We start from the raw sequence: 24,833 nt of genomic DNA on the forward strand, positions 1-24,833 counted from the left end.
GAATCCCATAGTGAGGTGTACCCTGGATGTAATGTAGAATGCGTTTGGCGGCTTTCCAACGAAGCTCATGTGGTTCCTGCATGAAGCGGGAAACCATGCCAACTGCAAATGAAATATCAGGGCGTGTATGAGTCAAGTAGATGAGACTACCCACAAGCTGACGATACAAAGTGGCATCAACTAGTGGAGAAGAACACTGAGCCTCAAGCTTGACTCCTGAAAGAAAGGGAGTCGGGGCAGGCTTACAATCAGCCATATGAAAGCGTGCAAGAAGATCAAGAGCATACTTGGGCTGCGATAGTGTAATCCCAGAAGGTGACTGTGAAATCTCTATCCCGAGAAAGTAGTGCAAAAGACCCAAGTCAGTCATAGCAAATCTATCATGCAAAGCAGATTTGACCCTGCTAATGATGGATGAAGTACTCCCTGTAATGATTAAGTCATCAACATAGAGCACAAGTATCAAGTGAGAGTCATCCTGTTGCAAAATGTAGACATTTGGATCGGAATGACACCTGGTGAAACCTGCGGAGAGAAGAAAGGAATCCATCTTGGCATACCAAGCCCTGGGGGCCTGCTTAAGGCCATAGAGAGATTTCCTTAGTCTGCAAACCAAGGAAGTATCCTGGATGAAACCCTGTGGCTGCTCCATATAAATCTCCTCATCAAGGTCACCATGAAGAAAGGCACTCTTCACATCCATCTGATGTATAGCCCAACCATGAGCTGCAGCAATAGCAAGTGTCAAACGAATGGAGTTCATCTTGGCTACGGGTGCAAAGGTCTCAGTATAGTCAACACCTGCAACCTGCGAGAAACCTTTTGCAACAAGCCGAGCCTTATACTTATCCACACTACCATCCGCTGCAAACTTGGTCCAATAGATCCACTTACATCGAACCATATTTCTCCCCTTAGGGAGATGGACTAGATCCCATGTGTTGTTCCTCATCAAGGAACTATACTCTTCCTCCATAGCTTTGTCCCACTCAGGAACCCCTGATGCTTCCCTAAATGTCTTTGGATCGGAAGCGGTAGCAATGAATGCATGTGGAAGATCCTGATGTTGTGATCGAGTTCTCCGTGTATCCGAAGGATCCCCAACAAGAGAACCCGCGGACTCAAGTGTCTGTCGAGCCCAACGAGGTCTGGGTGGAGGTGGAGAACAAGGCTCCTCAACTGCTAGGGGACCCTGCGGAGGTGGAACCCTGCGAGTCGGAGTTGAGGGAGTCTCATCATCTGAATCACTGACATCACTATCCACAAAGGAGGAAGGTGGAGGAGGTAGAGAGGCTAAGCTAGGAGAGCTTTCCTCAAAGTGAACACTCCTCTCAATGAATACCTCATGTGTCTCTGGATCCATCAATCTGTATGCCTTAACACCCTCAGGATATCCAACAAATATGCAAGGTCGACTCTGAGGTTCCAATGCCTTGCATTTTTGTGGAGGTATGCGAGCCCATGCTGGACACCCAAAGACTCTGAAATGTCTCACAATCGGTTTCCTACCAGCCCAAGCTTCAAAAGGAGTAATACCTTGTAAAGCTTTGTGAGGAACCTGATTCTGGATGTGTGTGGCACAACTGATAGCCTCTGCCCAAAAGGCGGGATCAAGAGAACGTGCATGTATCATACAGCTAGCCATTTCTTTGAGAGTTCTATTATTGCGTTCTGCAACCCCGTTCTGCTGTGGAGTGTATGCAACAGAATGCTGAAGATCAATCCCCTCAAATGTACAAAAATCCTCAAGTCTTTTATTCACATATTCCCTTCCATTATCTGTGCGAAGAATCTTGACCACTTTCCTTGATTGCTTCTCCACACGAGTCTTGAAGTCCTGAAATCTGTCAAATACTTCACTCTTATGAATGAGAAAGTAGACCCAAGTGAAGCGGGAGTAGTCATCAATGAAGGTAAGAACATAGCGAGCCTTACTGAATGAAGGTGCTGGAAATGGACCTGCTACATCACTGTGAACAAGTTGAAGAACTTCCAAAGCTCTCCAAGTTTTCTCTTTATCAAACTTCTCTTCGGGATGCTTGCCCATGGAACAACCTGAATATACACCCTCTGAAAAACTGATTCGAGGAAGACCTGTGACCATGTCTTTAGTGCTTAGCTGCTGAAGATAGCGGTAGTTGAGGTGACCAAACTGCTCATGCCATTGCTTACTTTCTGAATTTGAATGAGTAAGCAAGGCCCTAGAAGGTGAACTTGGCACAAAGTGGGAGAATGAATAAAGCCTTGAGTTGTCATTGACTTGTCCCACTGCTACCAAGGCATCATCATCAAGTTCCTTGACCACAACTGAATCTGGTGTAAACTCAACCTTTTTCCTTTTCCCATAGTGAGTGATTTGGTAGATGGAGAGAAGGTTGGTAGACAAGTTAGGAACATAGAAATTTTCAAATGTTCCATCATCCATGTCAACTGAACCTTTCCCTTCAACTTCTACTTTTGTGTCATCACCTATGTAAATGTGAGGTACCTTAGATGGCTCCAATGAAGAAAACTGCTCCTTTGTAGAACCCATGTGATATGAGGCACCCGAGTCAAGTATCCATTGCTGTGAAGAACCTGTTGTAGCCACAAATGCTTGCCCTTTTCCCTTAGACTGTGAGGAAGAGGAAGGAGTTGAATCCTTCTTTGTGTAGGCCGATGGCAAGTTGATGTTGTTTTTCTTGAGAAGATTGGTTAACTCATCAACTTGTTTTGCGTGGCATCGATGCTCATCATGACCATACTTTTTGCAATATGCACAAGTTGGTTTATCCTTCTTAGGGGGTGTCCCCTTCTTGGAAGAGGATTGAAAATTGCCTTGTGATGGAGAGAATGATTGTCCCTTTTCCTGGTGTGGTTGAGACTTAGATTGCTTCTTCTTGTTGTTGGAATCTTTGCCTTGACCTCCTTGATTTCCTTGATTTTCTACCAAAGCCTTGGACTTTGAAGACTTGAGGAACCCCATGTTCAACAACTTAGATTGTTCCAATATCAACATTTCTGTGAAAGCATCAAAAGAAGGCATAACATAAGAACTCCCCACTGTCAAACGATGAGTTTGGAAGCTAGATACAAATGCTGCATATTCTGGTGCAAGCTTGTCCAACAAGTTGAATATCAATTGAGCATCCTTCTTGTCAATTCCACAATCCTTTAGCTTTGCTCTTAGCTCATTTGCTTTGGTTACATAATCTTGGATTGTATCAAAATTCTTGGGATCTAAGTTGGTGAGCTCATTATCAATCTGATAGCCTCTGATTTCATTAACTTGTCCATACAATTTCTGAAACATATCCCAAGCCTCTTTAATTGTTTTACACTTCTCAATGTGGAAAATGAGGTCATCTGATACATATTTGCGTAAGGTTCCAAGAGCCATGCAATTCTTTGTGAGCCATTCTAATTGAGCAATTGGATCAGCCTTAGGATCAGGTGGTGTTGTTATTGTTCCATCTATGTAGTGTGTGAGACCCTTTTCCATTAGTTTACTCCATACTTTAATTTTCCATGATGCATAATTATGTGGAGTTAATGGTGGAAACTTATTAGGACTCATTGCAACAAGAATGGAAAGAGCACAAAGAGAGGCACAATCACACAAGACACCCCCCCAAATTTACTCAATCAAAGAACCCCCCCCAAATGTGATGATTTTGGCACTTTATAAGTAGTGCGTATACAATGGGCCACTTGCAAAAAATGGCAAAGTGGACTTCTGATTTACTATTTTACAACTGCGTCAATAAGGCCAAAAGAGACTCAAATTGATAATGCAAGAGATCTAACTAAGATCCAAGCAATTTACAAGTACCTAATAGGCCAAATAAGACCAATATCTGAAAGTACAATTTTCACTCAAAATCTCTGAAATCTGATCATAGATTCTGAAAGTAGACAAAAAAATAAGCACTTTAAAAAAAAACGGCACCTGAAAAGGAGGTCGTATGAGCTCAAACGAGGCCTTTGAAGTTGCAGAATTGAGGATTGGATAGGTACAGCTGAGAGAATCTAAAAATTCTGAAAAATCTATGCATGAAAATCAGAAAATAACCACACCACTGCGAAGATCACGAAATTTTAGCCCATTTCAAAAAAAATTGCACCAAAAAAGGAGCAAAAATGAGCAAGATATGGCCTTTCAAAGTTGGACTGCAAAACTGAAAAAGCTCAATGGAGAGGGGTCAAATTTTTTTCAAAAAGTGCTGATGTAGCGTTGACGTCAGCAAATTACTGTGTTAAATTTGATGGTCGTATGACCGTCGCAAAAACTTCGCCTCCTTGCTGACTGGGCGTCCGTACTGTACGGACTGCTGACTATGTAATCCGTACGATACAGAATTGCTAACTATGCAAGCTACGTGGCGTCTGCGTGGAAACCGTACGGATGATGCGTGGCAGGTTTGTACCTGCGGGCCACTGGCCGCCTGCCACGTGGCGGGCGCAGGTCCTCCGGTCTGGTGACTAGTGTCCGCGTGGCAGTGCCTCTGCGGCCGGTGACGGTGGTCGGAGGAGACCGCCGGTGGTGGTGCCGGGAGGACGCGGGCTGCGCTGGTTGGACGGGCCAGAGGCGGAGCGGAGGAAGCCCGAGCTGCGATCTTCGGTGGGTACAACCAGCGCGGCATGGACAGGAAACCTGCGGCGGGCGCGGGACGAGGTACGATGCTGCAGACGGTGGGTACAACGCGCAGGTGATGGTGGTCCAGCAGGTATGGGCTGCGACAGACGTGGCACAGGAACAGAGTACGGCGGCCCCTGCAGAGACAGACCTGCAGGGTATGGGGTCACGGGGGGGGTCTGCGGACCCCCCAAAAAATCCTTTTTTTTTAAATTTTTTTTTTTTCAATTTTTTTTTATTTTTTTTCGAATTTTTTTTTTTTTTTTTCAATTTTTAAAAAATATTTTTCAGAAAAAGAACAATTTTTTTTTTTTTCTCTGAAAAATAATAATAAATTCCAAAAATCCGTATGATATAGCAAAATTGGGGAAAAAAATTTTCTCACCAAAATAGGCCGAATTTATAACCAAAATTCATGGAAACGGCCTTCTGGACGCAATGGCGGGGTCGGATCTGGTCTAGGACGCCTCCAAAAGATGCTGCTCCTCAGATCTGCCTGTTGACGTTGCAATAATGTCTCTTCAAGACGAATCAATGAGGCCCCAATGGCTTTGATACCATGTTGGATTTTGCCAAGATCAAGGGCACAATGAAAAGCATAAAAGAGACAATAGAATGACAAGAACAAACTGTATTCTCATCAATATACAAAATGATCAACTGGATTAACCAATACAATGAATAGAGGCCTGCTTATATAGGCAAGTCCATATGGATGTATGAGCACACAAATATGACATGTGGCTCAATGAGAAACAAGGGTAGGTAGGAAATAGGTGTGGGTAGGTAGGAGAAATAATATAATATTCCACATGAGGTGGATCACCCACCGAAGGTGGAATTATCACTCCACAATAAGTGGATATGATAGTGTAATAACAAGATCAACACCATAAAAGGTGGAATTTCTCCTACACACACTATCCCAATGTGACACAAACACCCAAGTGTCTCATATCCAAACTACTATGAAATGCATTATCCTAAGTTAACTTAAGTAAGTGTAATAAAATCCAAAGTGAATATTTATTTACACCAACAAATTTGTTGTTGATACTCTTTCAAACTTAGTCCCCGATACTAATCTTCCCGGTACCGATTCCTCACTGGCCCAATTGAAGCTTCTATGCACAATAGTGGGTGATCAAGTGCAATCATTGGAAGATATTGCCCAAGCTACTGCAGAGGGGTGAATTCATAAAGTTGGTTCCCACTTTTTCCAACGAAGGAATTTGGCGAAAGTGGGAACTTCGATTTTCTAGGTGTTTGAGCGAAATAGTGGTATTCGCTCAAACTACCCCTGGTAGTTCGAGCGAACCACGTTGCGGACCTGGGTTCGCTCGAACCACGGGTGACTTTGTACGGGCCGAAATCAAGCCTATTGGTTCGAGCAAATGGGGGTTCGCTTGAACCATAATGGATTCGAGCGAACCCCATTCGGTCGAAGTACTGTTCATTCGAACCCTCTAATTTGAGGTTTCTCCCAAAAATTTTCAGAATTCTGAAGAATTAATGACTTCGGAGCTCTGGTTCAAAGCACAAATGAAATAATCTTGATAACCCAGAAATATTAGATTGTAGTACTCAGAGCAAGCTTTCCAACGAGTATAATTTTGTTATATTTTGAATTTATTATGTTCTTGTTTTTTTAATTTTATGGAAAATTGGTTTTTCATCGAACATGAACTTCTTTGTTCAACGCATTGGGAAAAGTAAGAAACTAATTCAAAAAAATTCTAAAAAATATCTATGCCCCTAGTATTGATGTCTTCTTTCTAACAAAAAAAATAAAATTGAATTTCGATTTATATAGAACAAGTTATGTGTTCAAACGTAAACCTATGTCTAAATTATCACTAGTCGGACTTCAAAACTTTATAAAATGAAAAATATTGAACATATCACTATAAAACAAAATGCAAGCCCTAGATATTGATGTTACAAACCAAAATTCAAAATAATTGAGTTTTTATCATTTATAAAAAAAATGTTATACGTTTCGGGAGGCACCTCACTCTTAAAAAATGTAGTTTGTTGTAAAAAACTACTTTTCGAGGGAGATGGAAATTTTTTTAAAAAATCCTTTAAAAAAATTTGAAAAAAATGTATATAGAATCTACAAACAAAATTCTAGAAATCACTAATTTACATCATCTTCAAATTTTTAATAGTTTAAAAGTTATAGTTTTCGGAAGTTGAAGATTATTTTAAAAATGTACATCTCAGTGTCAAAAGTGGCAAAAAAGTGGGAACCATTATTGTGAGTTCACCCAGAGAAAAAGCATAAAAAGGCACTAAACATTGCATTGGTGAAGCAAATTGACGAAGACAGAACCAAGCTGATCCATCAAAGAGATGATATCAGTCTGGCAATGGCTGAAGGACATAAACTTTTGAGTAAAATCTGCCAGCCCAATCTATTTTGTGATGATGCTATGAAGAAGAAAGGTCAACTCCAATTGGAATTAAAGTAGTATATGGAGACCTTCAAAGTTCCATATGATTCCTTCATAGTGTATGGGCAGACTATACAGACTCACAGGCAACAGATTGCCAAGATTGATTCAGAGATCTGCAAGCGGACTCAAAATTTGCAGGAGCTTCAGTTGCTTCTGTTACCTAAGTTACAAATTCTTCAGAAGTTCTTTCTGAACATGGAAGCCATTATTGTCACTCAAGAATTGAGCACTATGGATGCCATGGAGGAGTTAGCATTCCAGATGAAGACTCAGTGTGAAATTGTTGCCTCACTCCTAAATACTTGGTCTACAGACATGCAAGAATTACTGAAAGACTTTAAATTCATTTTTGAGAAGTTTTACTCATTATTGTCATAAACATATACTCTGTTTTCATGTTATGCAATATAATTTTGGTAAATCTTTGCGGCATGTTTTCATTACTTTGTCATTATTGGCAAAGGGGGAGTGGTATTGAATGCAAATTTTATGCAAATGGAAGTAGTACATGCTTGTAATTTTGGCAAACGGAGTAGTGTATATGCTTAGGGGGAGTAATTTTGATTATGGCATTATTTTTGTTTTGTAAGCACTTAGATGTCGAATTTTCCTAAGTGTTGTCATCAATGCCAAAGGGGGAGATTGTTGACATTTTGATGATGTTTGTACTTAGTTGTGATTGTCATTGATGGACACACACTTATTTGTTGTATGAGTTATTCTCAACCGGTAGTATGTGATGTATTGCTCAAACTAGTATTATATGCCAATGTATGCATAGTCTTTGTTTGTAGAAGACTATCGGTGTTTGCCGAAGGAGCTTACGGGTCAAAGCATGACCGATAACCTCAAGCGATATGAGGACCCCAAGCGATAGCCAATCTTTTTAAAATCGGAACACTATGTTCCACTTTACCAGTCTTTGTTTGTAAATCGGTAATCGATATACTTTGTTTTGTTAACCAACAAACTTGTAAAGTGCGATGATTTATCATCCACCGATACCGATGCAGTGATTCCGTGCCATGTTACAATTGTGTCTAGATGCATTGTACCTAGGAAATTGCAATCTAATCTCATTGGAACGACATGAAATCGGATTCCTATATGAGGACATCATGTCTAGGGTTTTGTGTGTAAGAAGATTAGGTCTTTGCAAAAAGTATCTTGCGACAGAGATTGAACGTGCAAAGGACAGAAGACTGAAGTAATGTTGCAATGCATTAATAGAGAGCAATCAAGGATCTAACTAAGCATTTTGTGCTACTTTGTAGATCACTTACTTGTTGATTACTAATCTCTTCGACAAGTCAGAAACCCTTAACCGGGTAGGCTCAGTTAAGCCTGTTCTAAATCCTCTAACAAGGTGGTTCACAGTTGTGGAACTGAAATCCTTTAACAGGGTAGTCTTTAACAGGACTTATCTCCTAACAGAGATCAGGATTCCTAACAGGATCTGTTCTGGTGAAGAACATTGTAAGGCCTTAACCGGTCTGACCTTAACCAATCTGGTTGCTATTTTCTAGATAGTAGACTTGTGATTTTTAGTCACCGTGGTTTTTCCCATTTGGGTTTCCACGTCAAAATATCTTGTGTTATGGTGATTGTGTTATTGTGGGTGAATGCTTTATTTTCTATTTGGCTTGTTTGTGTATTAACTGGTTTGTTGTTTAAAGGGCTATACTGGTCTGTAGTAAAATTGATTAAGTGTTTGGTAAGGTTTTTGGGTATACTAATTCACCCCCCTCTTAGTATTCATCAGTCATAACTACATAGATAATTGTAGAGAATCGTGTTCCAATCTAAATTATTTTAAAAAACTATCACAAAAAAACCATGAGCACAAGAGTAAATTTGAAGATTGGATTTTAAAAGGAGGATCCAAGTATCTGTAATTCACTTGTGAAGATCAAACAAGCATGGCCAAAAATCCTTGAATTTTCTAATCAAACCCTTTTCTACAAAAAAAGAATGATTTTTTGCCACCTCCTAACTGGCATTATCACTCGGATCAATTATAGAAGATGATGTGATGTAGTGAAGAGGTTTCACATTCTAGATAAAACCACCTGCTAGAATATCAACATCATTAGTTGTAAATTTAGTATCTTGCAACAAGTGTAAAGGGATCCTTTTGAGGGGTACATAGGGAAAGGAGGAAGAAATATTTTCCTAACGATATCCCAAAAATAAAGATCTTTAATAAAGATGACATCTTTTAAAAGGGGAGGAAACTAAGAATACACACCTTCCCTATTGCTAGGAAAAGTGGATTCTTAGTAAGGGATTGTACACAATCACTAAGGAGAGATTATCCATAGAAGAAAAACCATTTCAAGCAAGGAATAGGTCCCACCAAGGGACACACATGTACATGCATAGAGAATAATTCAATGCAAGAAAGGACACCAAGTTATGAAAGATACAAATCAACAAAGGAAAAGAAAATCCTTGAAAATAGAGAAGAATGAAATGTTATTCTTGCCCCCCAAGAATGGAGATAAGAATATACCTTTCCTATTGCTAGGAAAGGGGATACACGTTCAACACCAAAGAGAGGTCACTTATAAAATAAGGAAAAGATCCTATTTAGGGATACTTTTTCCATTAATAGGGATGTGATCCTTAGTAGGGATATGCATGTCCACAATATAGAAGGGGTCCTTATAGAATATACAACTCAACTAAGGGAAATTATATCCTTAAGAAAGAAGGAAAGAATGATTGAAAAAACTATTAATGCCCTCCATCATAGAGACAAGAATAACTAGGCTACTATGTTGCTAGCTAATTATGATTGCACATGAAATTGTACCACCATGAATGACAACAAACCCCTGATAGGTAAGCTACTAATGCCACATGGTGAGGAGAAACATAATAGTCACTGATGTTATTTGATTACATGAGAAATTGAAAGAAGAAGTTCAATATGACATGTTAAAAGAATGGTATTGTAGATATCTAAAATTAATTAAATTAAATATTTAATTAATTTAAGCCTTTTTACATGATTAATTTATTTAATTATGTCTATTCTTTCTCTTCTTAAAATTAATTAAATAAAGTTTAATTAATTTCATCACTATTGTCCAATAATTAATTTATCAATAAATTAATTATTTTCCCATTCTTTCAAAGTTACCCAATCATTATTTCTTCTAAACTCCTATAAGTTAATTAATTTCAATTAATTAACCTAAGTATGTGATTCCTACAAATAACTTCTTCCAATGCTCACTTAGCCTAATTAATTCTTCTATAATAATGCCCATCATTATCCTCCAATTTCATATTCCTCCACTCATTCTCTCTCCTAATGTCACATCCTCCTAACTTTCTCACTTGCACTCTAATCCCTCATTAACCCACCTAATCACTCTCCTAATCGTTTGCACATCCCTAATCACCTTGATTAGGGATGAGTCAACTCTTTGCCATAAATGGTTTTCCCACCTCATCCTCCAAACCTTAAATGCACCTACTTTGGTCATGTCAAAGGATTTCAATCCTTTGCAAATTCTCATGCCCCCACTTCCCAAAGAATTTTTAATTCCTTTTCTCCTTTATCTTCCCACACAATCTCTTATCTTGAATTTTTAATTCTTTTGTCCTTCCCCAAAGAATTTTTAATTCGTTTTTATTCTTCCAATGTACTTGGGGACCTCTTCCCTGTGTGCTTGAGGAGTGTGGAGACAAGAAGAGGTGTATATTGAACAAATAGATGGGTTTAAATTGTCCAAAGATCTAGATATGGTTTGAAGAGGCACTTTATGGACTAAAGAAATCTCTTAGAGCTTGGTATGCAAGGTTGGATATATACTTATTGTAGCAAGACTTCAAGAAAGTTACAACAAATAGTACTCTCTATTTTAAAGTTGATAATGGGAAATTATTGATAATGGTTGTATATGTTGATGATATCATTTTTAGTGGAGATGAAGATGTTTGAAAGAGGTTTGTAGAAGAGATGCAAAAGGAATTTGAAATGTCAATGATTGGCGAGTTGTCATTTTTCCTTGGTCTTTAACTAACATAGTTAGAAGATGGTATTTTCATTTCTCAGACCAAGTATATCAAGGAGATGTCGAAGAAATTTGGTATGGATAGTGGTAAACTAGTTGGAACCCCCATGGTTACTGGTTTTCATTGAAGCAAGGATGATGGATCTTTGGAAGTTGATAAAAAACAATATAGATCTATGATTGGTAGATTGTTGTATTTGATTGTCTCAAAATTGAATATTATCCACACAGTTTGTTTGGTTGCCAACTGTCAAGATAATCCAAATAAATCACATGATCACGCAGTGAAGAGGATATTCAAATATATGAAAGGAACTCCATATTTTGGTTTATGGTATAAGAAGGATAATGATTTCTCTTTGAAAGCTTACACTAATGTTGATTGGTTTGGATGTGCTGATGACAAAAGAAGTACAAGTGGTGGTGCATTTTTCTTATGAGATATATTGGTATCTTAGTTGAGAAAGAAGTAAGATTTAGTGTCATTCTCCACAACAAAAACATAATACATTGTTGCAACATCTTGTTGCACTCAATTCATGTGGATGAAGAAAACTCTTAAAGGTATCAAGGGGATGTAGATGAGGCAATCCCCGTTATGTGTGATAATACAAGTGCAATTAATATTTCAAAGAATCAAGTGATTCATTCAAGGACTAAACACATTTCTATTTGATATCATATCTTAGAAGAGAAGGTTGCAAAGAAGGATTTCAGATTGGATTATGTGCCTACAAAGGATCAAGTTGCAAATATTTTCACCAAGGCACTATCAAAACATACCTTTGAGTATCTTCAACAGAAGATAGGGGTAACTATCCCTCCTTTCTTAAACTAGATGCATAGAAGTGGTGCATCATTCCAAGGGGAGAATAAAAGTTTATCCTTTGTCTTCTAGATTGATGTGGTGGCTACTCTCAGGGGGAGTAGTGAAGGTTGTGATTTCCTAGTTGCAAGAAAATGTATGCATAAGAGAGATATCCTTGTTAGAGGGAGTGTTGCAGATACCAGAGTTATACCCGAAAGGGGAAGAAAGAGTTATAGAGATCATATTTATAGTGTCATTACCTTTCTCCTTGATGTCAAATGGGGAGGAAGTTTCAATTTGTTGGCACATGTGTCACCATCAATGATAAAGGGGGAGATTGTTGCAAATATGGTTGTGTTGTCATTAATGTCATAATTGTTTGGTGTTGTGATTGGTGTCATGAGTTTGTGTTTGTGTAGTGGTGACAAAGATGAAGAAGAAGTTGTAGTGGTTTAGTTGTGCAATTGGTGTCATGAGTTTGTGCTTGAGTATTTAATGACTTTAGGGAGGATTCTCTATTTTCCTTTGATCTTTGAAAATGATGGCCCATGGTTATAGATATGTTTTGTGGATGTTGCACTTTCATGTTTTCAAATCCTCTATTGCTCAGATGGTAAAACTGGTGGGTAGTTTTCTGACAGTGAAGTTGTCTATCAGGATTGGTCTGGAGATTGCTTTTCATTTCTCGACTATTATTTTTGAAGTGTTGAGGCTTAGAGGATATATTCATATGGTTTACACAATATTCTAGTTCATATTTCATGAGTTTGTTTGCCGAACAAGTGAAGTATGTTGTTTTGTTGCTTGGCGTGGTCAATTGTGTTCGTCCTTGGCCAACTCAGTTGATTATTCTTATTTAGATCATACTCTTTTGGTCCAAACATGCATTGGAGTTTAAATTAATATGTTTCTATGGGTCTTACCATGGCATGTGAAGATTCACATTGAGTAATTCACATTGGGTAATGTTTTCGGGTTAACTAGTTAACATGCTCTATGATATGTCTACATGTTACATTTGATGTCAACTTTGGAGGATGTGTTAGTATGTGTGCTTCATTAGAATCAAATTTGGATTACTCATTGTGATGTATTTGGGTCCCATTTTTCTCTTGGAGCGGACCACATTTAGCACAATTGATCATGGTGGCCAACTTTGTATAATTCATGTATATTTTATCTATGGCCAACCTAGTTGAGGGTTTGAATGAATAGCCTGGTATATATAGATGTGTGTATGTGTGAATTGAGATATGGATCAATTTGATTTAATTGTGAATGAAGTGAAATCATACATGTGGAGAAGAAGAAGTGAAATTTTTTATTTGTGATGAGTTTTGACGATCATATCTTTCAATGTGAAAGAGTTTTGAAACAATGATTGTGTGATATATGTTTGTTATGATATTGTTCACTTGACACATTGGTTCAAGGATAGTATCATGATCATGACATCTTTTTTATTTCAATTCATCATTTCCTTGTGCCTATCGGAAGATAGTGTGTCCTTTTGGTAGCTTGTGCAACTCTATATCTTTCCTTGGACCAATGAGCTTTAGTAAATTAGCAAGTCCATTGTATCTTACACTATTGTGCATCTCAGTAATACAAGTCCATTGTATCTTGCCCGAAGGTTGTGAACCTTAGTCCTCCAAGTCAAATTAAAAGCAATGAGCTACCTTGGCCTTGAGCCTCAAACATTGTAAGCATTTATTAATATTGTGAGTGTGATTCTCACCATGGTTTTCCCTTTATTAGGGTTTTCCACGTAAATTTGGTGTTCTCTTGTGTATTGTGTTTTGTGATTTCATGGTTCATTATTACATAGATAAGATAATTATTTTTTGAGGTTTAAGTGCTTAGAGATAATTTAGTTTAAGTTCCAGACTGATTCATCTCCCCCCTCTCAGTCTTGTTGTGTGCTCAACAATTCTTGATAATTTTAGCACATTTCCAAACTTTCCTAGTTATTGTCCACCTCCTTTAATGGTTCAATAACTAAGCCCTTAAAAGATATAACTTAGAGATTACACATCCATAATAAGTAGCTATCAAACTCACTATGGAGGTTGATTGAACTTTTCAACCCAGGGATGTGAACTTGAAATGGGTCAGCACTGTATGTGCACTAAGACTCTATTATGACCATCAAGACTTAAGCAAAGAAAAATGCTAGAATTGAAATGTTGCAAACAAATAATTAAGGAAAATGAACTTAAATCAACAACTAATTTGAACATGCAAATATTAATCTAACATGGACTACATGAATGAGATTTCAAACAATAGACAGGAGACTACTCTGCTCACTTTGGCTGCACGAACAGACACATAGCAGAGTTTTGTGGCTGCAACAACAATCAATTGTTGGAGCGATACTAACTACTGAATCAAGAATAACTACTAAGCTTACTAAATAGAGTTATCACCAAGTGGGCCCCCTTGAATGAGACTTCCAAGATTAACACAAGTGCTGAAAACTCAAAATATCATTTTATTCATCAAAACAAAAGTACATAAGATGTGACGCCATGCTCTTAAATGGTATTTCAAGGTTGGAAGTAAACTTACATCATCAAAATGTTCAACCCCTTACAACTGATCATCTGAACATTATTTATAGAAAAAAAAATACGAACTATCTTAGCTAACTGGGCGACCAACTCCACAACATAAGGAGGGCGTCATTTATTGAAGGCATAAAAAAAGGAAAGGGAAGCTCATGCATGTGCTTAGCCAAGTCAGATAAGACTTCCTTAATGGAGATATAACGCAACATGCCCCTAAATAGACTCAACTGATTGTACATGATTAATTTAGAAGGTAGTTGCAACATTAAGTAGAGAAAGCTCCTCTATGTTGGTTATTTCTTGACTCCTTCAACAACCAGTCGGCTAGTAAGAGTCATGCTCCTCATCGCAAGCTTTATCATAACACCACTTTCTTAATACAGACCTGCAAAACACGTTAGCACATACAAACAACCATATTTCCCAAATCATCTTGAAACAACATTTTTTCCAACATATGCACATTTAATAGATAATTACATAGCATATGCATTAGTATCATAAATTGTTTCAAGGTTACACTTAAGCCCCAAAAGGTAATAGTTTCTAAGGAAATAACATAGTAAATAGTGTCATCACAATATCAAAGTCTGAAATATCATCATGATCATCATAAAAAATCCTTAGAAAACAAGACTATAAACTTGTCTCATCATTCCCCCCAACCTAAGATCTTGTTGGTCCTCCAACAACATTATTCCTTAGTCAGGTCAAGGTTCTCATATCACCAACTGCTAACTGTCCTACAACATTGGCTGCATCCTCTGAATTAGGGTCCCGATAAAATTCATGCCTATGTTCCAACCTATTCCACCTTGGTATTTCTTCTTCTATATCATACCGGTAGTATCTGTAGTCTGGTATTGACCATAATAGGATGGGTGGCTGGAATATTAATGGGAACCAATAATGTTTTTGTGTTCTCCCAAGCTATATATACCGGGTACTTCTTTTCTTTGTTGCATAATAATTTTGTAGTGAATGTGGCTCAATTTTCCTTAGTTGATGAGTCAAGCTATCCCATCTTTGTGAAAAGTACCCTGCTACTATTTTCCCTATAATATCCTCCACTTGTTCATATTCAGCATAGGCTTCTTCTTATAGAGGCAACACTCTATCCTTAATATCCTTCCTATACATAACTTGGTGCTAATCATAAAACATTGTTGCAGGATCATGAGATTCAGCCCTAAGAGGCAAGGGTTCTTGTAGTTCCTTTTCTCTATAAGCTATGAATTGCACACCCCAACTATTTTCATTTTGATTCCAAGACATAAATTCTCTTAAATGGATATCTCCAATATATATTAATGGGTTCCATTGATGGTCATCTGGGACAACATAACTATGTAGGTACAACTCACAAAGTAAATTATCAACCTCTGTTGGAGATTCTTGGTAGACTTGAAAGAATTCCTTAGGGGTCTTGATGGAAGGGTTTAGTCCTGAAATTACCCTAGAAACTCGGAAAGAGAGATCTCTCATTTAAATGCAATGTGTAAACCCCTGGAGGGGTCCTTCATTCCATTAACTATGGTACTAATTCTACCACATCATCCACTTGTTTCTTTAGTTTAACAATCTCCTCATCTTTCTCACTAATTTCATTATCCTTTTGCTCAATTTGTTTTTGCAATCTAAGGTTTTCTTCATCCCTCTTTTCTATTTCATCCAACAACTTCATCATTACACTATGCCATGAAGATGCAGGGGATCTATGAATACCTACCAAAATTTTCCTGGCAGTATGTTTCAATGAGAGTACTGGTGGTTGCTCAAATTCCTGTTGAAAGGGTTCATCATGTTCTTGATATGGTACTTCCTCTTTTTCTACTTTCTCTGCAACGACAACAAGCCGGTCTAACCCCATTTTTGTACATTCCTCAAATACACACTCTTCAAATGTGCTTTTCTCTTCATCATGTGTTTCTTCCTTCGATTCTGCTAGGACTTTTCCAAATTTTTCCTTGAGCCTAGGGATTTTTCTTGGCATTCAGCCAGCATCTGGTGTAGTTGACTTTGGCTTGGTTGCAGGGGTTTTCCTATTTTCTGCAGCTGCAAGAGGAACAATGTCTCCAATTTTCCTTTTTCTAGAGCTAGGTTTTTCCGTTTTAGGAGTCTCAATCTTAACCTTTTCTTTCCCTTTTTCATCTTTCTTTTTCTATTTCTCTGCTTTTCAAGTAGATGCCCTAGTTCAGCGTGGGGTTTGGAGCGGAGTGTCACTATCATGGCTCGAAGTAGTTCCCCCTTTCTTTGATTCAAAGGAATCAATGACTATAGTTTTTTTGGTTGTAGGATGGCTTGCTTTGTGTCTTACACTAGAGGTAGATGCCTCAAAAGTGGCTGCAATAACCCTCCTCCTTTTGCTAGACCTACGAGGCTGACTCCTCTATTCCACATTTTCTAGTCCAAATTGATACACATTCTCAAATTCCTCCCATGACATACCGGAAACTTCTCGTAAATATTTTTCAACTAGCAATTTTATCAAACAATGGTGAGACACAAAGTTGGACCTACCTTTTTTAGTTTCAACTGCCATGGTTTCCAACAATTTGTATAGCACATTAGGCACATTCATTTTTCTCCCATGTCTTAAGTGGTTTACAAGCTTGAAATGAATGGAATGCAAATAAGACCGGTGACCCTCACAGGTAATATATTTGCAAATATGCATGGTTGCATGCATCCACTTGTCTGGCAGTGATGTTCTCCTTGCTCACTATTTATGCTCAACAAGTGGTGGGTCACCCAGTTCAGTAAATTCCGCCCTTGTTGTTCTTGCATCTTGAGATGCGGGGTATGGTTCCCCATCAATGGGAAACCCTGTGACTTCTATAATTCTCTCCTTTGTGACTACTACTTCCAGTCATTTTACCATTGCTTTACCATTCAAAAAATTCTATGCAAATTCTGTACAACAATGTCTTCATTGAAACTCTCCAATTTCAAGAAGTAGTCTAGCCAACCATAATTTTGAAATTCCACTAGACAAACATCATCCCGTCGGATTACATCATGAACAGTGGGTTCATTCCTAATTAGCTACTCGCCCATCTTTCCTATAGTCACTCTCTCAAACACTCCCTCCTGTTCTATCTTCACTGAAAGAGTCAATTTTTGTTTTCTTTGTGAATTTTGGCCTTTTCAGATTTTTCTGACTGTACAACTTACTCTTTGTTTTGAAATTTGTCGATTTAAGACAAGGGAAAATCATTAATAAAGATAGTTTTTTTTTTCAGAAGGGCTTCAAGAAAAAGAAAAATGGCGGTGCAATGATAAAAAATATCACATCATTGGTTCAAATCAACTAAAAGACAACTGGGCATATGCTTCCTCCTCCCCAACCTAAATTAAGGCTTGTGTCCTTACAGGCGGGAGTTTATGTGGAAAATATGCTATGCAAATATTATAATTAATAAACATAATGAAAAGTAATTCTATTTAAAATAATTATGGGATAAGTAATCATTCACATGTATCGGATAAAGTGGATTTGCATGTCTAGTGCACAAAGTACATGTCAGTCAATCAATTAAGTAATAAATGAAGAATGAGATGGAGTGAAATGATGGAAGAGAGAGAATGATGGAGTGAAGGTGGATGCACAAAATGATGGAAGAATTGGATTTTCATTGAATTGTAAATCCTTATTATGATTTGATGCACATGTGTATTAGGCAGAAGGATGGACACTTGGTCCGCTTCCTTCAGTTGTAGGAAATTCAATGAATTGTTGCATGAACTCCACTTTTGAAGATGGCTTATGATATAAACGCAAGTGAGACCATTGATTAGCAATTTGAATCTAACAGGGTTAATTATGGTAAGTTGAACAACTCCGTTTGAAAATACTTGTGCTACCTCATATGGTCCTAGCCATCTAGTTTGCAGCTTGCCAACACCTTCTTGATACCGAGGTTCATAAAGACGAGCCCAGATACCTGGTTAGAACTGCTTCTTTTTAATGTATTTATCATGTCACTTAATCCACTGAGCTTGCACTACTTCTGTGTGGTGAAGTGTTGCCTTCCTCATTTCATCTAAGTTATTGAGCTACATGATCCTTTATTTTTGTGCTTCTGATAGGTTTATTTCCAGATTTAAATTTTTATGTTCAAACTCAATTGTCATCATAGTTGTTTTTCTATACAACAATTCAAATGGTGTAAAACCAGATGTTGTTTTTTATGTAGTTCTGTATGCCCATACAGCTTTTGACAATCTGTTGGCCCAATCTTTCCTATGAATGACCACTGTTCTTGTCAAAATTTCCTCAATTTCTTGATGAGTTACCTCAGCCTGCCCATTTTCCTGAGGATGATAGGGGGTAGATTTCTGATGCCTAATATTGTATTCATTAACTAGTGTTGTAACAAGGGTTGATGTGAATTGAGCTCCTTGATCTATCACTATCTCCCTTGGAACCCCATATCTTGTGAAGCTCTCCTCATAAATAAATTCTACAACCTTATTATCCCTTGCAAGTTTCATTTCCTTAGCTTCAACCCATTTAGTTACATATTCAGTACACACTAGGATATAGGACTTACCATTGGATGGTGGATCAATTGGACCCACAAAATCCAAACCCCATTTGTCAAATGGTGTGATAATAACTTGAGGATAGAGGGGCATCTCATCTAATTTGGTTGGTTGTCCCATCCTCTGACATCTATCACACTTCCTTGTGTAATTGCTTGTATCTTTTTGAAGTGTGGGCCAGTAATATCTTGTGTTGAGAATTTTAATTAGTGCCCTTTTGGCAACAAAATGTCCTCCATAGGGTCCATCATGACATGTATGCAAAATTCCATAGGTTTCATCTTCTTTGACACATCTCCTCATCACATGATCTAGTCCAGTGTATAATAAACATCCTTCAATCCATGAGAAAGGGAAACTTTTCTTAATGAGAATTCTCCTCTCTTTTGGAGAGAAGTGAGGAGGCACCTTCCCTGCAACCAAATAGTATCCTATGTCTCCATACCAAGGTGTATGCATGTTAATTAAAAATAAATGTTCATCAGGGAAAGTTTCATCAATCACCTGAGTATCTTTTGATGTATTCAATCTAGACAAGAAATCTACTATAACATTTGCTTTGTCATGATTGTCAATTATTTTGATATCAAATTCCTGCATCAATAGTAACCATCTTGTCAATCTTCCTGTGATCAATCGCTTAATTATAAGATATTGATTGCTGCATGATCAATATGAATAAAGATTTGATACCATGTGATATAATGCCTGAATTTGTTGAGGGCATATATGACTTCCAACATTTATTTGTCTTTTATTGTGTAGTTAAACTTAGCCCCTTGTAGGTTCTTGCTGACAAAATAGATTGCATGCTCAACCGATGCCTCTTTCTAGCCCAAAACATCTTTTATTGCATAATTAGATGCATCTGAATAAAGCCATTATCCAATAAATAATGTCTTTATCCAATAAATAATGTCTTTATCCAATGGATAAACTCTTGTGCAAGAGTTAGTGAGGATAACCATGGTCAAAGCAATAAATGCTTGAAGAGACCCATGGGTTAAATGAGGGTTGAGTTAGAGGTAAAGTCTCTAACCATGGGAGCAAATGGATTTAACCATAAATGGTAATGTAAGAGCCATTAGTGGTTTGGAAGACTTTAGGGGTTAGCTTGTTGAACACATAAAGCATTAAATGCTTTTCAAAGACTTTGAAGGCTTTGAGAAGTGACTCCAAGTTGCTTAGGAATGTGACAATATTTAGGAAATGGATTAGGCTAATTAGGATTGATTAGAAAGTGGTTAGAAGGGTCTAGAAGAGGATTTAGGATTGCAAGTGGATTTGGTGGGTGAGGGAAAATAGGATTTAAATTAAAATAAAATCAATTTATTTCAACTTCTGGTTGCAACTTTCATTTGTAGGAAAATGAAAGTGGGGGGGGGGGGGATTTAATGATTTAAATAAATGTTTTATTTATTTATTTAAAAGAGGAAAGGGGATTTAATTAAATAAATATAATTTATTCATTTAATTGTTTGTGAATTTGTTGTAATGAATTAATTGAAATAAATTCAATAATTTATTTAATTAATAGGAGAATTATTGAAGATGAATTAATTAAATGTTAATTTAATTAACTGCTGGCTAGTGGATTTATTAATCAAATAAATAGTAAATATTAATTTAATTAAATGGGCAGATTTATGTGACTACAGATGCCAATGAACAAATTGCAACCATCACAATCAAAGATCCAAACCCTACCTGCAATTTTGTTACACGTCGTAGCAAGATCACCATTAAAGCAGCTCCACAAGGCACAACCTCCATCCCAAAGCAGTATAACTGGTGCAGGCCACCTAGCACTCCAAGAATGTAAGATTTTATTTTATTTTAGTTTTGTGTGTAATGTGTGATGTAATAATGGACAAACCATTGAGGACTCAGTAGAGCCATGGTTGAGTTGTCCAAATTTTGGTTTGAGTCAATTGTGCTCAGGATGTTGTTAACCTGAGAAGTGATATGCTTAGGTAGTTCACAGGCAAAATACTCTAGATGAATGTATTCATGAATTAGGAGGAGTTTTTTTTAGGTCTTGTAAGGTGTTTGAGGTCCTTCAAGAGTCTTAGAATGCAATAGAATGAAAAATTGCATCCTAGAGCAAAAGTTGTCAAAATTTGCTGAGCAACTTTTTGCAATTTCTTGCAAAAGTTGCATTTTGAGTTATGGGCATTAGGTAGTTGGTTGAACCAAATAAACTAGTGGATATAAGTCAAATTTCACTTCATTGTATGGGTTGGAGGATTGGAAATGAAAGAGAAAGTTTTTGGTTTGTGAAGCAATCTTGTTTCCACTGGTTTTTGATAGTTTTTGTCTTGTTTTCATTGCTTGTACAGTCCAATACAGACTAGATGGTGTAAAATCATTGCCATATTGTATGTTAATTGTATTTAATTTCAATAAGGTTGATTTCTAGGTTTGATTGTTCCAGGTTGTAAAGATTTCTCTCATTCTTTGCAACTAGGAGCAAAACCCTTGCAAGTAGGGTTTAAGAGCAAGAAATGGATCTAGCTTAGGCATTCTTTGATGGCACTTGTTGAAATAATTAAGAATGCTAGGTTAGGGTTTGTACATAGTTTTGGAATAGGGTGTGTGATGTTGCAGGTCCATGAGGAGGAGAAACAATGAAGACCTAGGCTCACCGCTAGGAGTAGGTGAGTTAGGACAGTAAGCAAAGTGCGATTTGTGAGCACTTGGAGATTGATGCAGGACCAAGTGGCATATGTATGGAAAGCCCTTAGAGTTTCCTTGAAGTTTACCTAGGTGTTTAGAGAAGAATTTTTTACTGGTGAAAGGTTATAGACCATTTTTGTCAATCCACCGGTTAAGCCTAAAACCCCACAAATTAGTGCAGCATTGGAAACCAGACCTGTACGGATAACCCAGATGCACTTTTCCAGTATTATCTATAACTTCCAAAATGGTATTCGAATAGATGATTTATTCCTAGGATTGTTTGGGAATTTTAGAAGTTAAACCCCAAAAACCGCTTGAGGGCTAATGCAATTAGGCCTATTTAGGTACCGGTAGAGACCTAGAAGGCTTGAGAAACCATGGTGATCGAGTTGGTGAGTTATAAACTTCAAAACACAATGAAGACACCTTATTAATGCATTGGGAAACCATAAGAAGAGTTGGTGTGTTAAGATCCTAGCAGGAGTGGTTGGAGCCCAAGAGAGGTGAGTGTGAGTAACTGAGGTGACAACCTCAAGTGGAGGAGTTGATTGTCCAAAAAACATTGGCTATACTTGTTACTACTTATCAGATTGCCATTAGTTTTCTATCAAAGTTATACTATATACTCTAGTTGGTTACTATTACCAAAATATTTAGTCGGTATGCACAGTCTAGTCGGTTACATAAGAAAGTAGTCACAGAACGCAGTATACACTGAGTTGTCTACCAAGTATCTTTTCATGTCTACCGAGTAGAAAAGATGACACATTGAGTTGATATACACCGAGTGAAATGTGTTACCAGATTCATTGAACCTGGACATGCATATGAAAACATGTTACAAGATTGAGGCACATCTAACCGTTATCACATTGGAAATTGCACTAGAAGATTGTGTATGATTTCGAGGTCATCTAACCAATGAAATATTTTACATGGTTATAAATCGTGTAAGATCGAAGCAATGAATGGATCACCATCATAAGAGATCTATTTACACAACATGAGTTAAGAATTAAAAGTGTGTGTGCATGAATGTAAGAAGGTTGTTACAGAGACACAGAGGTCATTGAGAAGGTTTTCAGAGAACATTCAAAGAACAGAGTAAACAGAAGGGTTTACTAAGTTACTATATGGGTTACCGAGGTATGCTATAAGCAAGGTAATCTATTTTGAGCACATAGAATCTGCTATAACATTTCAGATGTAAAGTTGTAGATATTTATAATGATTTTATTGTAATATTGTGAAGTTGTAAGAGAAACCTTTAACAGGGTAAAAGACTCTAATCAAGTCTATAAATTGTAAAGCCTCTAACTAGGTGCAACATTTAGATTAAGTGTTGTAAAATCCTTTAGCAAGGTAGATCTAACATATCTTGTTACTCCTAACAGGGTAAGCTATCAGAAATAGCTAAACATGTAGCTCTAACCGAGAACTCTTTATTATTGCTGTGAGATTTTGCCAAGATCAAGGGCACAATGAAAAGTATTAAAATAGAGACAAAAGAATGACAAGAACAAACTGAATTCTCATCAACATGAAAATGATCAACTGGATTCACCAATACAATGAATATAGGCCTTCTTATATAGGCAAGGCCATATGGATGTACGAGCACACAATCATGACATGTGGCTCAATGAGAAACAAGGGTAGGTAAGAAATACTAGGGGTAGGTAGGAGAAATAATATAATATTCCACAAGAGGTGGATGACCCATCGAATGTGGAGTGTAACAGGAAAATAAAACCACAAAAGGTGGAATTTCTCCTACAAGCTCTATCCCTATGTGCACACTTCCCTAAGTGTCTCAAATCCAAAAAACGGAGAAATGCATTATCCTAAGTTAACTTAAGTAAAGTGTAATAATATCCATAATGAATATTTATTTACACCAACAATTGCAATAGTGAAGTTGTGGGTGCCATCCCCACCGCAATTTTTCTCTCTAACCAAGAGTTTCTGCATAACCAAAATATATGTGTTATGGAGTGAATCATTTATGATTGTTATCTATTTATTTTAGCTTTATTTTATGTTACTGCACTATTTGGTTTATGCATTACAGTAAATATATTGTTGAAGAAATGTTTTGGAGTACTGATTCACCCCTCCCCTCTTAGTACATTAGCTTTCCATATTGGGCCTAACAATTGGTATCGGAGCTCATATCTTGGAAAAGGGTTTAACTACCTAAAGAGAAAGATCTTATCAATGGAAGGCTATAAACAATCTCAGAGGATTGTGTATCTGCAAGAAGAGCTGGATCATGCTAATCAAGTGATTGCAGACATGCAAAGGCAAATGCAAAAATCTCTCAAAGTAAGAAGAAGATTATCTGATGATTTGCAGGACTCTCAAGAGTTAGTGGAACAAATTGAGACATCATCAGAGAACAGTATATCTGAAGAGACTGAAGAAATGATTGGAGTATTGAAAGAAAAGAACAAAGCACTGGCTGATCAACTAAAAGCAATGGAAAGAGAACATGAACATTTCAGCACACAGATGACTAAAAATCTAGATGCATTAAGGACAGCTAAGGATAAAGCAAGAGATCTACAAAAAGAGAAACAACAACTTGAAGTCTTAGTATCTGATAAAAATGATGAAATCACAAGGTTGACTGGAATTCACCAAAACCTATCAGATCAACTAGGTTATGCACATCATGAAGCAATTCTCAAGAATTATGAGAACCAAGCATTGAGACTTGAAGTATCAAGGTTGACCGATGAACTTGAAACAAAGAAGAAATCCAAAGAAACACTGAAGAAGAGTTATGAAGCATCAAAGATGTTGGATGAGCAACTGAATACAAGAAGACCCAACAGAGATGTAGGACTCGGTTACAAAGGAAAAGACTCTACCGAGAAATGAATTCATACTACCAAGAGAGGAGAATCATCAAAGCAAGCTGGAAACAGAAATAACATCAAAAGAAAGAAGCCTATTTGTAACTACTATGGAAATCAAGGTCACACTGCCAACATATGCCAAATCAGAAAAGGCAAGTAACCGAATGTCACTAAGTCCAATGGTTATTGTTACAATTGCAATAAATATGGTCACACATCTAATCAATGTAGGACAAAGTCTGATAACAATTATCAGAAGGCAAAATTCAAA

This window comes from Cryptomeria japonica, chromosome 2 (genome assembly GCF_030272615.1).
Source record: "Cryptomeria japonica chromosome 2, Sugi_1.0, whole genome shotgun sequence".
Taxonomy (NCBI): Eukaryota; Viridiplantae; Streptophyta; class Pinopsida; order Cupressales; family Cupressaceae; genus Cryptomeria; species Cryptomeria japonica.